The 15,759-nt window shown below is 34.0% G+C and overlaps 1 protein-coding gene across 2 annotated transcripts in view; it reads right to left on the reverse strand.

Annotated features, from left to right (window-relative positions):
• The window catches only part of LOC120772089 (transmembrane and coiled-coil domains protein 2), a 66,700-nt gene that overhangs the window by 25,032 nt on the left and 25,909 nt on the right, over positions 1-15,759 (reverse strand). For both annotated transcript variants that reach the window (XM_040100494.1, XM_040100510.1), the window contains exon 2: positions 12,850-12,894. The gene's annotated coding sequence lies outside the window, so the exon portion shown is untranslated. The remainder of the gene's footprint in view (positions 1-12,849; positions 12,895-15,759) is intronic.

Here is a 15,759-nt window from a genome sequence, read left to right on the forward strand (position 1 = left end):
ATTGTACAGCGTCAGAGAGCAACACTCTGGATTTCTCCAAAAGATAAAGTGGTAATCGTTAGTCGATAGATTTGAGCGGTTACTCGATACTTAAAAGATTATTGTGCCGAACATGACACGAGATATTTATGCTTGCGTGAAGAGACTTCGATTCAAGAGTTTCCGTTAAATTCGGAATATATTTTATTATTACAATGAACTGGTATGCTTTTGGTGAAATTTGTCCGCCTGGCACGTTGGAGTGTAAAGTATCCTTATATACATATGTATGCACATACACAAGTGTAATTGTATTATATGCCGATATTTATTTAATATTCACGCATACTTATATATATAAATATTTATTTATATCAAGTGATATATTGTCTACAAGCTTTCTGTAAATTGAATAGAAATTGAAATAATAATACAATTCCGCCGTCATAAAAGTAATTTTACTGTGAAATTTGTAATTTAAGCACTTTGTAGTTTCTAAGGAAATATTATTATTATTAAATATTATTCGACTATTACTTATCACACTAGTATTATGAGTAATATTGTTTCTATTTTTACTCTTATTTGTAGTTTTTTTTTACATTCATGTTAATGACAGAATAGAAATTAATTGAGGTTTTTACCGCGACTTAAGGTCTATTGTGCCCTTATTTTCATAATAAAAACAATCAAGTAAAAAATGGGCGTTGAAAAAAATGTTTCATACATACATATGGCCGCGAACAAAAGAAAATACGTTTTCTTCTTACTGAATAAAAACAGTTCCCAGAACGGTTCGTCTTACTTAATCCAAACAAACCTTTTGGCTGGGTTAAAACCAAGGCAAATGTTTGATTTGTCGAACAAATTTCTAAACTACTTAAGTGCTAAATGTCACTCATACGACATGTTGCACCACAGTAAAAATCAATATATTTATTGAAATGAAAAATTATTAACAGAACATGCACAACAAACTTTGTATCAGGTCATAAATGATTTAATTATTCAAGGTTACCAAATGTAAAAAATTATCTTCAAATTGCCTACAACACCTGTTAATCATGGCGGCTAAAGAGCTTAATAACCTTAATGTGACTACTGATGCATGGAAGTATATGTACATAACCTATAGACCGGATAGTTATAGGCAATTTATGCAACATATGTTAATTTTCACAAAAGTAGTTTGCATTTAAAAGTATGTACATATATGTATGTATCTAGGAATGAACTGATGATTTACAGAAATCTTGAAAACGAAAAAACCAACTTAAACCGGAAAGGAAACAAAATACGTTAAGGGGGTATTCTGGTCTAGAAGCATGAATTTCAGATAATTTTTAAAGTGTCGTAAAAAAAGGCAATTAATATTTTTACTATACATTTTTTTATTAGTTATTTGCTAATTTTAGAAGAGTACAGAAAAAAATTAAAAACTAAAAAAAGTAAAAAATTTCAAAAATTATGAGCTGACGAAGTGGGGGGTCTCTAAAAATTTCCACGTCACCATATTCATGATTTCAACCCTCCTAGTTATCTGAAACCAAAAAAAAAGATTATCAATCTAGAATAATGTCGCAATGGCCGGAACTACGGAAAAGTGGGAAAAAATTTTTTCACAAAATAGCGACTGCCTGAAAAAAAAAGTTTTTTTGGATCAGTTTTTCTAACTATTTCGAATTTTTTAAAAATAATAAAAATAAAAATTTGGGGATGGGGCTAGTTCCAACCATAGACAAGCCTATAAAGAGGACGCTATAAAAATTTCAAGTAAATCAGTCCAGTAGAACCTGAGAAATCGTGGGTATCGTTACGAAAAAGTCAGTTTTGAGAAAAACGCGTTTAAAGTTTCGCGTAATGTCTTTTGTTCGATTAGTTCCGGCCGAACCAGTTTGGATGCCGGGTCAGAAAAATGCCTATATCTCCGAAAATAATTTGAATTTTGAAAAAATCCTCTTGTACACATATTCTTGAATAGTTAAACTTTGAAAATATAAAAAAAAAATCGATTTTCTTAAATTTCTAGAGCAAAATACCCCCTTAAGCTTGCAATGTCTTTAGTCGAAACAAGGACAGAAGAGAAGATTTCAAGACAAGTTTAGTTAAATAAAGGACGTATTGAAGTTTATCTTCTGAACTACGTACGCAGGTCAAAGTAGTCCACGATATTTAATATATGATTTAAATTTAAATTTAAATTTTTTTTGCAGACTTTAAGTTTTTGTTTTAGCTATAATTCTTATTTTTGTAGTAGCTCATATAGATTTATCTTGAACTAGGTTCTTTATTAAAAATGCTGCATGAACCTGATTTGAAAGAACGAGAAAAAAACACTTGATTTTATTACAAGAAAAAGATCAGAGACCATAATCATTATTTATGATTTTTACGAGCGCTGCTATATATATTCTGGCCTAGAGCAACACTAAGTGTTGCCAGGTGCAATCTGACATTTCCATTGGAAAGTTTGACATTTTTTAGCATAACATCACTCAGAACGTTTTGTCATTTAATCGTGAATTGTTTTATTAACAGGGGATTAAAAAATGCATCTCGGCCAAAAAATGGAATTAACTCGTGAACATTTTCGTGCCATCATTTTTCACAACTTTGGACGTGGATTATCACGACAAGAGTGCATCGATGAACTAAAATCTTTGTATGGCTATGAAGCACCATCTTATAGCACTGTGAAAAACTGGTACAACGAATTCAATCGTGGCCGACGCCCGCTCAAAGACGAATTCCGTGAAGGTCGTCCAAAAACAGCCGTTGTGCCAGAAAACATCGATGCCGTACGTGAACTGATAATGCAAGACCGTCATGTAACATACCTTCATTACATAGATATTGCATGAACACCTAGCCGTAAAAAAGGTTTGTTCTCGTTGGATCCCGCACAATTTGACAATCGCTCAAAAAAAGGCTCGTGTGGATTGGTGTAAAGAAATGCTGAAAAAATACGATCGCGGTGCTTCAAAAGACGTTTATAAGATCGTCACAGGTGACGAATCATGGATCTATGCGTATGAGCCCGAAACAAAACAGCAATCGACAAAAAAAATAAAAAAAAAATAAAAAAACATTTTCGTTGATAAATATGCCTATTTACATTATTAGGCCAGAAATATACATAGCAACCTACGTATATATTTTTAATTTTTTTGCTCACTATAAAACTAACTTTTAGATCAAAATGTGTATTGGTTTTCGTTTTGTAATTAAAAAGAGAATTTAGTTAAAAATAACCCTTATTTATGTTGTTTCAAAAACAATGATTTTATATCTATGATTTATTATAAATTAATCAAAATTAATTATTATCCGTGAATAAAATTATAGAAATCCGATATTAAAAAATCATAATGGAAATACTTAGATCGTCGCAAAATGAATAAAATGACATGATCTGTTTTTTTTATGTATGCTAGTTTTAGGTTATTGATTTTGTCATTTAAAAATCTAAAAAGTAATCATTATTTGCGGTCCTTGGTAAATACGTCTTATATGTGTACAAAAATATATATTCATTTTATGAAAGAAATATCTGCAGAACAGCAATAATCCAAATTTCCAATTATTTACAACTAGAATCTAAACTATTTGTTCAACTATACTCTTCACTTGAGTTTACTGTTACGATTACTGTTTACTGTTTTGAAATTGAAGCTTAAATTACATACTCCAACGCCCATTAATACAAACGCAAACTGTTGAATGGGTGGCAGAGCCTATGATTCGAGGTACGTATAATATAAAATTTAATCGCTGATATACATATGCACGAAAACCTAAGTATGTATGTATATATGTATGTAAATTATTTGAACTTTATTCCCTTGTACATATATTAAACTAACAAGAAAGGATGGGCTAAAATCGCGTGCAACCAAATATTTTATACTCTAGCAACTTTCAAGAATCAAAGCCAGGAAAATGCCTTAAGGTGTAAAACGTAAACCACAGGATCGGAATCCAAGCAATTATATAAATATATATACACATACTTACATAAACTATATGTATATAATTCATATACTGACCGACATATTCGGCAAAAGATTCGTTAGAAAACCGAAAACAACTATATGTAGTATACGGGAGTTGGGGTTAGGTTCGAGCCGATTTTATCTATAAACTATTATTATGCCACATACTGAAAAATATTCCTTGGGTTTCATTAAGGTACCTCACATACAACCACCAATCACATGAAGAAAAGTCCGCCGAATGTTCCATTAGTTATAAGAGGGCCAGACCAAGTTTTATCCATTTTAAGCAAAAAGATACACTGTTAGGAGTAAAACACGCTTTGTAATTTTCATTGAGAAAACTGAAATATTAGCCGATATATACGGTATAAAGTCACCCGGAAGTTAGAAAATCTTTATATTAGGTATATAGGGGCTCAGGGAAGTATTGACTCCATTCAACCCATTTGTAGCACACAGACATACTATTATCAGGTACAAATTCTCTCTGAATTTCAATTGCATATCCCAATCACTGACCGAAAAGTCCGGTCAAAAGTCAACTATTGATGCTGGGGTCCACATATTCGGTATCTAGGGGCTTGAACAGTTTATCCCGTTATATTAATAAATTCTTTATTTTTGTACAGGAATATGAAAGAATCAAATGGAATTGTGCCACCGTTAAAATCTCAATTTTTATTCAAGTTATAGCTTGCATGGACCGTCACCCGTATTTCAATTCGTCCTGTCATTCTGATCATTTATATACGCAGGTTGCTATATATATATTTCTGGCCTAATAATGTAAATAGGCATATTTATCAATGTGTTTTTTATCGAAAATTTTTTTTTTTTATTTTTTTTTGTCGATTGCTGTTTTGTTTCGGGCTCATACGCAAAGATCCATGATTCGTCGACACCTGTGTGTATAAACGTCTTTTGAAGCACCGCGATCGTATTTTTTCAGCATTTCTTTACACCAATCCACACGAGCCTTTTTTTGAGCGATTGTCAAATTGTGCGGGATCCAACGAGAACAAACCTTTTTTACGACCACGTGTTCATGCAATATCGGATGTATGCTGGTTGGAGAAATGCATGGGCATGCCTCTATCTGAAGGTATGTTACATGACGGTCTTGCATTATCAGTTCACGTACGGCATCGATGTTTTCTGGCACAACGGCTGTTTTTGGACGACCTTCACGGAATTCGTCTTTGAGCGGGCGTCGGCCACGATTAAATTCGCTGTACCAGTTTTTCATGGTGCTGTAGGATGGTGCTTCATAGCCATACAAAGATTTTAGTTCATCGATGCACTCTTGTCGTGATAATCCACGTCGAAAGTTGTGAAAAATGATCGCACGAAAATGTTCACGAGTTAATTCCAATTTTGGCCGAGATGATGAGAGATGATGATAAATAAAACAATTCACGATTAAATGACAAAACGTTCTGAGTGATGTTATGCTAAAAATGTCAAACTTTCCAATGGAAATGTCAGATTAAAAACCTGGCAACACTTAGTGTTGCCCTAGACCAGAATATATAAAGCAGCCCTCGTATACATAATCCCATCACTAGTTTTAGGTGATACGTATGTACAACCGTTAGGTGAACAAAACTATAATACTCGTGTAGCAACATGTTGCAAGAGTATAAAAATATTCATAACTACACACATGTATGTACAGATATAAATAATAGTGGTTGTATTTCTGAGTATCCTCTTATGGTTGATTTAATTAAATATTTATGCAAATATTGACCAAGGAATTTTCTTCACTGACTCATCGCTTTCGGAAAGTGTTGATCGGATTAGACGTGAAGAGAGGTGACAGCCACATATGGCGATGTATGTGAACAGCCGGGCCGAGCGCCATGAAGGGTGTAATTGGAAATGAATTTTAAATATTTAATAAGTAATTTGAATATACTTGGCTGTTGACGCTCGTGCTTTGGTGATGATGGCGATGAATAACGGTGGCATATTAATTTTATTAATGGAAATTGGGTTAAAAATCAACGCTTGGTGAGTAGTGGGCTAAGTTAAGGTCAAATTATGGGCGTAGTGAAAATATTTAGGCAATAACATTTTATTTTTACCTCGCAGCGACAAAGGTTACCTTTCTCCTATTTCTTAACTCAAAAAAATATTATATTGTAGTATAGAATTTGTTTTGAATTTTAAGTAAGAACAAGTAAGAAGGAGCTAACTTCGGGTATAACCGAACATTTTATACTCTTGCGGCAAATTTGCAAGTGGTTAGAACTAAGTAAAGGTCTCACAATTAGGACATACTCCAACGATTACCCCTCCTCCCGTCCAACCGACGCGAGGGGCGCAATCCGCGAAAACAAAAATTTCAACAGCCAAAATTAAGAAATAGATTTAAGTAAGTTCATTATTTTTAAATGATACTTGTAAAGAGAAGATAAAATCATTTTTTTAAATGGTAAAAAGTGAGTCTGTTAGAATGGAATGAGAATTGAAATCATGACATACATATACGGCGGAATGGTTCTTTTGATTCAAAATTTGTTCTAGAAAATTCTTAAAGTAAGGGTCTAAAATGCCTGGTAGAGCAAAAGGGAACGTTAAATTTAATATCAGATAAAGAGATGGGACTGACCCATTCATGAGTTTTACAAGAGTTTAAGGCTTGTTAGTTATATCAGGTATATGTATATGTATGTATATTTAAACGTATGTCTAATAAGTAGGGAAGAGGGCTAAGTTCGGGTGTCACCGAACATTTTATACTCTCGCATGATAAAGTGATAATCGAGATTTCATTATCCGTATTTGTGTAAAGTTTTATTCCGCTAGCATCAGATAGAATTCAAAATAGCGTTATATTGGAAGAAGGCGTAGTTGTGAAACATATTTCGTACATGTCATCAGGGTATTACGAGAATATTATATACCGAATTTCATTGAAATCGGTCTAGTAGTTCCTGAGATATGGTTTTTAGTCCATAAGTGGGCGGCGCCACGCCCATTTTCAATTTTTGAAAAAGCCTGGATGCAGCTTCCTTCTGCCATTTCTTCCGTAAAATTTGGTGTTTCTGACGTTTTTTGTTAGTCGGTTAACGCACTTTTAGTGATTTTCAACATAACCTTTGTATGGGAGGTGGGCGAGGTTATTATCCGATTTCTTCCATTTTTGAACTGTATATGGAAATGCCTGAAGGAAACGACTATATAGAATTTGGCTTGACATAGCTATAGTAGTATATAGATATGTACAAAAAACTTAGTAGGGGGCGGGGCCACGCCCACTTTTCCAAAACAATTGCGTTCAATTATGCCCCTCCCTAATGCGATCCTTTGTGCCAAATTTCACTTTAATATCTTTATTTATGGCTTAGTTATGACACTTTATAGGTTTTCGGTTTCCGCCATTTTTCGGGCGTGGCAGTAGGCCGATTTTGCCCACCTTCGAACTTAACCTTCTTATGGAGCCAAGGAATACGTGTACCAAGTTTCATCATGATATCTCAATTTTTACTCAAGTTACAGCTTGCACGGACGGACGGACAGACAGACATCCGGATTTCGACTCTACTCGTCACCCTGATCACTTTGGTATATATAACCCTATATCTGATTCTTTTAGTTTTAGGACTTACAAACAACCGTTATGTGAACAAAACTATAATACTCTCCTTAGCAACATTGTTGCGAGAGTATAAAAAGTTAGGGTTCTGCTTGTGTTCCTGAAAGACTTGTACATAAAAATTCCTTATTAGTTCGGATGGCAGGAAACAAAAGTTTGTGAAATAATCTCAAGCAAAAATCTGAGAAGCTATGTAGAACAAATACATTGGAAATTTATAGACGCAAATTTCATATGCGAAATATATAAATAAATTTTAAGCAGAATCAGTTTTACTGGGCAAGACGCTGTGACCTGTAAGTATCACGTATTTCTAAGTAAACATCTGATATTTTACGAATTCTGAAAGTGAAATGAAAACCTACAAAAATATTCCATTAATGTTTGTAAGCCATGTAAAAATAATTACTTAACTCAGCTGTCAATCTTGTGAACATATATAACAATTAACTCCGACTCATTCTGCCTGTTATTGTTATCGTTTATGCGATATATGTTATATGGAAGCACATGTCGTGCACCGCTTTTTCTAAAAGCCACTTGACCGACAATAAAATGACTAATTATATGACAACTCCCCCATTTCGTTCATTACACACATACATACATACATATGCCAATAAGTATCAGTCATTTTAAGTACTTAGCGTAGTATATATAATATCACCTATGTAGATGTTAATAGACGTGCAAATAATAAATAGGTACTTCATGCTAATTGTAGGATTATTAAATTTAGATGACTAAATTAATGGTTGTTAATGTTACGAAGCTAATACCATAGCCCGAGGTTAATAGCAGACATAATAAGAATATGAATGTCAATTTCGATACAATCTCTTTTTTTGAAACCATACCAACAAACCATTTCTCACGTTTACTTCATGTATATATATATATGTATTTGTTAGTAGAGTGGTCAAACAAATTCTGTTTTCGGTTTCAGCGTTTAAATTTGGATCAAGGAAATCACAATGCAATCTGAGCTTTTTAAATTCTACCTACTTCTATCTTCTTCTTCTTTACTGGCGTGGAAACAGCTTGCGCGGTTATAGCCGAGTTAACAACAGCGCGCGTTCTTTTCGCTACGTGGCGCCAATTGGATATTCCAAACGAAGCCAGGTCCTTCTACACCTGGTCTTTCCAAAGGAGTGGAGGTCTTCCTCTTCCTCTGCTTCCCCCAGCGGGTACTGCGTCGAAAACTTTCAGAGCTGGAGTGACGACATGATCTAGCCAGCGTAGCCGCTATCTTTTAATTCGCTGAATTATGTCAAGGTCGTCATATATCTCATACAGCTCATCGTTCCATCGAATGCGATATTCGCCGTGGCCAACGCGCAAAGGACCATAAAGACTTCTATTTAGTAGGTGTAAATATGTATGATTCAATTACGACGAATTTATTTAGTTAGCCCACTTCACATACTTTCACTATCTACATTTATACATAGGTGAATATATACGTAAATATGTATGTTGCCTTTTATATTTGTGTTTCAATCTGGAAGCTAACAATTTTATCGTAAGGTTTGACATTTTTGATGGTATGCCTTCTCAGAACATTTTCTGTGGTTTACAGTAACTTAAAATATTCTTCTCGATCAAAAAATGGAATGAAATCTCGAATATTTTTGGGCAATTTTTTCTTTACAACTTTTAACATGGATTAACTCATCAAGAGTGCCTCGATGAACTTAATCCAATTTTAGACGATGAAGTTCCATTAAGGGACAGTATTTATCGATGGTATGGTGAATTCAATCGTGATCGTGGATCACTCCAAAACAAATTTCGGGAAGGTCTCTAAATCAGTTGTTGTTCTGGAAACTATTCATGCTGTGCGCAAATTGATATTGCAAGATCGTCATGTAACCTATCGTGAGATTGAGATAACTATGGACAATACTGGGACTAGCATACAATTAATATTGCATGAAAATTGAACTGTACGAAAATTTGTTCGCTTTGTAGGGTCTAACCCTACATAATTTAGCAATCGCTCAAAAGCAGGCTCGTGTTGATTGGTCCAACGAAATGTCTATGATATCGTGAAATATGATGCGTTGTGGATTTATGATCATATGAGCCCGAAAGTAAACAGCAATCGACTGTATAGGTGTTTTCAGAATCCAAAACAAGTTGTTCGCTCACGATGCACTTCCAAGCAATTTTTTTTTTTGGAAAAACTGGACATATCGCAACTATACTTCTGGAACAATGCAGAACAGTGATTTTTTTGCCAATCGTCTTTCAAGAAATCAGGAAAACCAACCGCCGAAAACGGATGGCTCTTCACCATGGTAGCAAAGCTATCACACATCAACTGAAATAACTGCATTTTTGAGCACTCAAAACATCGACTTGATGAGCCATCTTATTTTGAAAAACAATAACGCGATCGGTGACTAAAATTTAAGCAAGTGCCTAATAAAACAATTTGGATGACAAATCATTTCAGTTGACGATCGGTCTTCTTCTTTTCTTTTTATTTTGCTTTCAAAGGCGCCAAATAATGTTTATTTCCAGATAAAAACAAATTTAGAAAGACAACTCAATTGACAGATGAGATCGCAATGTTGTAGGATTTATAATAATCTCAAGATCATAGATATTAAAAAAAATAAACAATTAAAATGCGTGCATGTGTTCTTTCAGTAAAAAAATAAAAATAATTACTAAATACCCAGAATTTTGACATTCATAAAATATCGTTGATTAGTTTATTTATATTTCCAGATGGCATTATGATGAAAGACTATGTTTATTAAAGTGATGCCAACAAATAAGCCAACAAATGAAGTAGCTTATTTCGACCTTAATAATATACTAACATTTTTATAGGATATTTGAAATATTTTTTTTATTTAAAGCTTTTTAAAGTGTAGCCGCTCAATTCAATTGGTTAATCAGTTTATTTCCAACGTTTATTTCTCATCTCATTCTCTCTCTCTCCAATTTTCATATTGTCTGCAGTTGTTACTTGAAGACAAAACAAGTGACTGCTTTAATTTTTTCTTTCTGTTTATTTGCATACGTTTCTTTGAACAATGACCTTCCAGTTTTTCGATTATAAAAAACATGAAATATCGGCGAGCCTGTTTCGTATATACATATGTATTCTTTACCAAATGTTTTTGTTAAATTTTTATACTCTCGCAACAATGTTGCTAAGGAGAGTATTATAGTTTTGTTCACATAACGGTTGTTTGTAAGTCCTAAAACTAAAAGAGTCAGATATAGGGTTATATATACCGAAGTGATCAGGGTGACGAGTAGAGTCGAAATCCGGATGTCTGTCTGTCCGTCCGTCCGTCTGTCCGTCCGTCCGTGCAAGCTGTAACTTGAGTAAAAATTGAGATATCATGATAAAACTTGGTACACGTATTCCTTGGCTCCATAAGAAGGTTAAGTTCGAAGATGGGCAAAATCGGCCAACTGCCACGCCCACAAAATGGCGGAAACCGAAAACCTATAAAGTGTCATAACTAAGCCATAAAAAAAGATATTAAAGTGAAATTTGGCACAAGGTATCGCATTAGGGAGGGGCATATTTGGACGTAATTTTTTTGGAAAAGTGGGCGTGGCCCCGCCCCCTACTAAGTTTTTTGTACGTATCTCGGAAACTACTATAGCTATGCTAACCAAACTCTACAGAGTCGTTTTCTTCAGGCATTTCCATATACAGTTCAAAAATGGAAGAAATCGGATATTAACCACGCCCACCTCCCATACAAAGGTTATGTTAAAAATCACTAAAAGTGCGTTAACCAACTAACAAAAAACGTCAGAAACACTAAATTTTACGGAAGAAATTGCAGAAGGAAGCTGCACCCAGGCTTTTTTGAAAAATTTAAAATGGGCGTGGTCTCGCCCACTTATGGACCAAAAACCATATCTCAGGAACTACTCGACCGATTTCAATGAAATTCGGTATATAATATTTTCTTAACACCCTGATGACACGTACGAAATATAGGTAAAATCGGTTCACAACCACGCCTTCTTCCAATATAACGCTAGTTTGAATTCCATTTGATGCCTTTTCTGTGTAATATATACATACATTAGGCACCAATGATGATAGCGGAATAAAACTTTACACAAATACGGTATTTGAAAAATATGTAAATGACGTATAATGAAATCTCGATTATCACTTTATCATGCGAGAGTATAAAATGTTCGGTGACACCCGAACTTAGCCCTTCCTTACTTGTTAAATTTCAATTTCGTATGTTATTGCATAAAAGAATATGTTCTGAAAACATTTCATGTGGTAATTTTCTATAAATCACCGTTATTTACCGTAATGTAAACAATCTCAATATTATTTAGATATGCACAGTGGCGAAATTGAGATCCGGACAAGTAGCCAGGTAGCATTTATAGATTTGATTGAAAAAGGATTTTAATTTATATAAATAAAAGAAATATGTGCTATTTCGTTAATTATTGATTTATTTTTGGGACTTACAGTTTAGAAAGTGAAAAAAATATATATAAAACATGCCAAATCTAAAAAAATTACTACTGTGGATAAGAGCAAGATTTTAACTTTGCGTAAAAAGTCTTAGTATACGGAAGATCAGTGAAAGAGTAGGATTCAAGAAGTCTGCCGTCGGGGATTTTTTGAAAAAATTTCAAAGCAGTGGGTAGCTCTGAGTAGTAAGCCAGGCTCTGGAGCAACAAGGAAAACATCTTCTAGGGAGGATCGACAAATAGACCGCAATAGTCTAAAGGATCGATTCAAAAGCACTGAAGACAACAGGATGGAGATCATAGAAGACCTTTGAACCGAAACCGCTGTTAGAACTATACGAAACAGGTTCCAGGATGCTGGTTTCAATGCTAGACGATCCGCAAAAAATCACAAAAGCAGCACAAACATTTCAGAATTTGTCAAATTCAATGCCGAAAGCAAAGGAGGCTCAACAAAATATTAGTTTTTACAGTTTTGGAGTGTTTAATATTCACTGACGATTAAAATTTATTTTTGCAAAAGAAATAGCATTAAAGTTATGTAAATATTTGTTATTCACTACTAAAACACCAAAATACACAAAAATAACAAAAAATACATTTTAATAAGTTAATTTGTTTTCTTTCATTTAAATGTACAGAGAAATATAATAAGCACAAGCAATATTAAACATCAAAATTTAAGGAACTTGGCCGAAAAAATAAGAAAAACCATGACTTTTTAACTGTCCGGATTTCAATTTCCGTCACTGTATATGCCAAACTATCAGCTGTTTAATTTGAAAAATAACTCACCGAAAACCAATAATGCATCAATACTCTCAATTGTTTATGTTTTTCCTGCAGATGAAAAAAGAAATAATATTATAACATTAGTTAAAAGGAAGTATCAACTAGATTTTAGATAGCAATATTATTATTGCGGAAATATAACATAGTTGAACTTCGGTCATTCGAACTTCTATAAATCGAAGTTCTCCATACCTCGATTTCCTGAATTGGCAATAGAAGTGAAATGTCAAACAAATTTCTTTCCATAACTCGAAGTCTCTCTAACTCAAATAAATAACATTAACTTTAACATCCAATATTCTACTGAAAGAAAAATTCTACAATGGTTATAAAAAAGTTCGTACCAAATCATCAGACGAAAATTAAAGCTATTTCCTATTCAAGTACCATTGTGAAAGATGACTAGTCATACTTGATACCTGAGAAGCAATGTCATCGCAAACACCTGCTCATTGGCTTTGAGTGGGACGAACGCCCATATCGCACCAGAGAAGAAACTAACGAAGGAGAAATAAAGTAGTAGTGGCTATGGCAAACCGTAGTCAAATGGGCGTAAAATATGGTTGTCATTTTGGCAAAAGATAGCAAACACATAGCGGGCCAGCTGGCAACGCGGCCAAGCAGACAGGAAATATCGATTGTTGGTGGCAAATTGTGCGCGAACGCAACTCAAACTGCCCAGAAACTGGAATGCGTGGCATAAAAAATAACAGCGTGAAGGAAGTACTTTCCTACCACTCATACCCATTTATGATATTGTGAGCATTGCGCATACGCCATGGTGTGCAAAGTTCAACATTTGTATGTGATTTCCATATTAAATATTTGCATATTTATATAGGTATATAGATAGATTTTTAAAGGTATGATACAGCATACACAAGATCGAGATTTGCTTTTCTGAAGACATCGCGGGCGCACAAGCAAATGGTTGATCATTACAAATGTATGGGCGCAAAAGCCGTTCAGTTAGCGAGCAACTCTGAAATCTTATGCAGCCCGCATTTGAAGTGTTCTTTTCAATTACGTGAATTTCCACTGAATTAAACTTCAATCCATTTGCCAGTTTCATGCAAACCTTATGTTGGCGGCTTTGTCAGCTGCTAATCGAGTAGATATAGCCTTAACGCAATTCATATGATTAACAAAAAAGAATGAACTTTGAGGCTTCGAAGTTGAAAATGTTATGAGTGGATTTTTATGTTTTTGTTAATGATTTTTTTGCGATTAACTACTGATTAGCAAATTTAAAATATGGCATGCAATAAAAAGCAATGAATATAGCAATATTGTAAATGTATTATATACATACATATACTCGAAGTAATAGGTTATAAACGGGCAGGGAAACAGGAAACCAAAGAAAATAAAGATATGGGAAACCATATTTATATAGTAAATCATAATTTTTATAGAGAAGTTTATAACATTCATTGGCTTAAAAAAATACAAATTTCGGAAATTCTATGAGACATGTGTTATAAGCAAAAGAGCCGACAAAGCGAAATTTAATATTTATTTAATTTCCTAGAGGAATAGCTGACACATTCGCATTCAAAATAAACCTATTTGTTTGACAATCGTTTTCAGTTGGCTAACTGGGTGATGTATGTTAGTGTCAAGACCATGCATAGACCTTTGTTGCTGATGAGCCAGCTACAACTGACCGTTTACAATCGTCAATTTTGGTTCGTTCAACTCCGAAAATATGTATGTCTATCTGTATCAATTACTTATTAGCAAACCCTTAAATTAAATTTTAAATTTTTTTTATATTGTCAGTGCTTTCTAATCCCTAATATTGTATATTAAAAAACAAGAAAATGCGTTAACTTCGTTGGCACTGGTTACTCCATACATAAAAAAGTCTACATACAAGAACTTGATTTTAATAGCCTAGTTCCGTTCTGCACAAATTCTTCGGAGATGCCTCAGACAATAATCCATGTAAAACTACGAAAACTTATCAATACAAGAACTTGATTCTGATCGTTCAGCTTGTATGGCAGCTCTATGCTGTAGTGGTTTCATATCGGCGGTTCTGACAAATGAAAAGTTTCTTGGGGAGAAGAATATATAGTTTTTAGAGTCTCCGACGTTTACTTCTGAGAATTAAAAATTTCCTGACAAACTTAGTAAATTGGCCACTCGGACTGTTTTTAAATCCTCATTACACGGGGAGCCTTGCTTTATTGCTCTCTACTGTATTTTGTTGCTCTTTGTAAAATTATTGATAAACAAAACGCGGCGATCGCATTGTGTTGTCTCCCGCTTTCAGAAGATAAGAAAATATTTACGAGTAAGTGAATAACATTCAAGCTGAATAATGTTAAAACAAAAGCTGTAACAACAAAAACCTGTTGTATGTAAGATTACAATGGATTAAGAAATATGTAAAGAAACAAAAAAGTAAAACAAAAAATCAGGTTAATATGTACATACTCTTAACTGGAACTAAATAAAAAAGTTGATGTAAAAGAATATACAACAAAGAATAGCTGGAAAACTATCGAAATATGTAAAGTGGAAAACCCAGCCGATAAGCAAAAGCAATGTAGAAGAATATGTAGATAAGTCCAAAACACACACAAAGAATGAAAATAACAGCAATAAAACTAGTAAATCTTGCAATTTCAAATAAGTTACACAAAATCTCATGAAAAATCGCACACAAAAGAGCAGCGCAAAGTCAGCGCTGATAGAAGCAAAAATAAAAACAAAACAAAAATCACACAAAAACAAAGAATGCAGCCAAGTGCACTAACCCTGAAAAAGCCTGAAAATTACTCGCTGCTCACGAGGCGTGTGTCGTCGGCGGTACTTAAGCGTTTGCCTGGCTGTGCTTTATTCATTCGCATGCTTGCCTCTGGCTTTCTGTTGACAGCGTGGCACACTCGTACATATTTGAACTTT

The sequence above is a fragment of the Bactrocera tryoni genome, chromosome 1, assembly GCF_016617805.1.
Source record: "Bactrocera tryoni isolate S06 chromosome 1, CSIRO_BtryS06_freeze2, whole genome shotgun sequence".
Lineage (NCBI taxonomy): Eukaryota > Metazoa > Arthropoda > Insecta > Diptera > Tephritidae > Bactrocera > Bactrocera tryoni.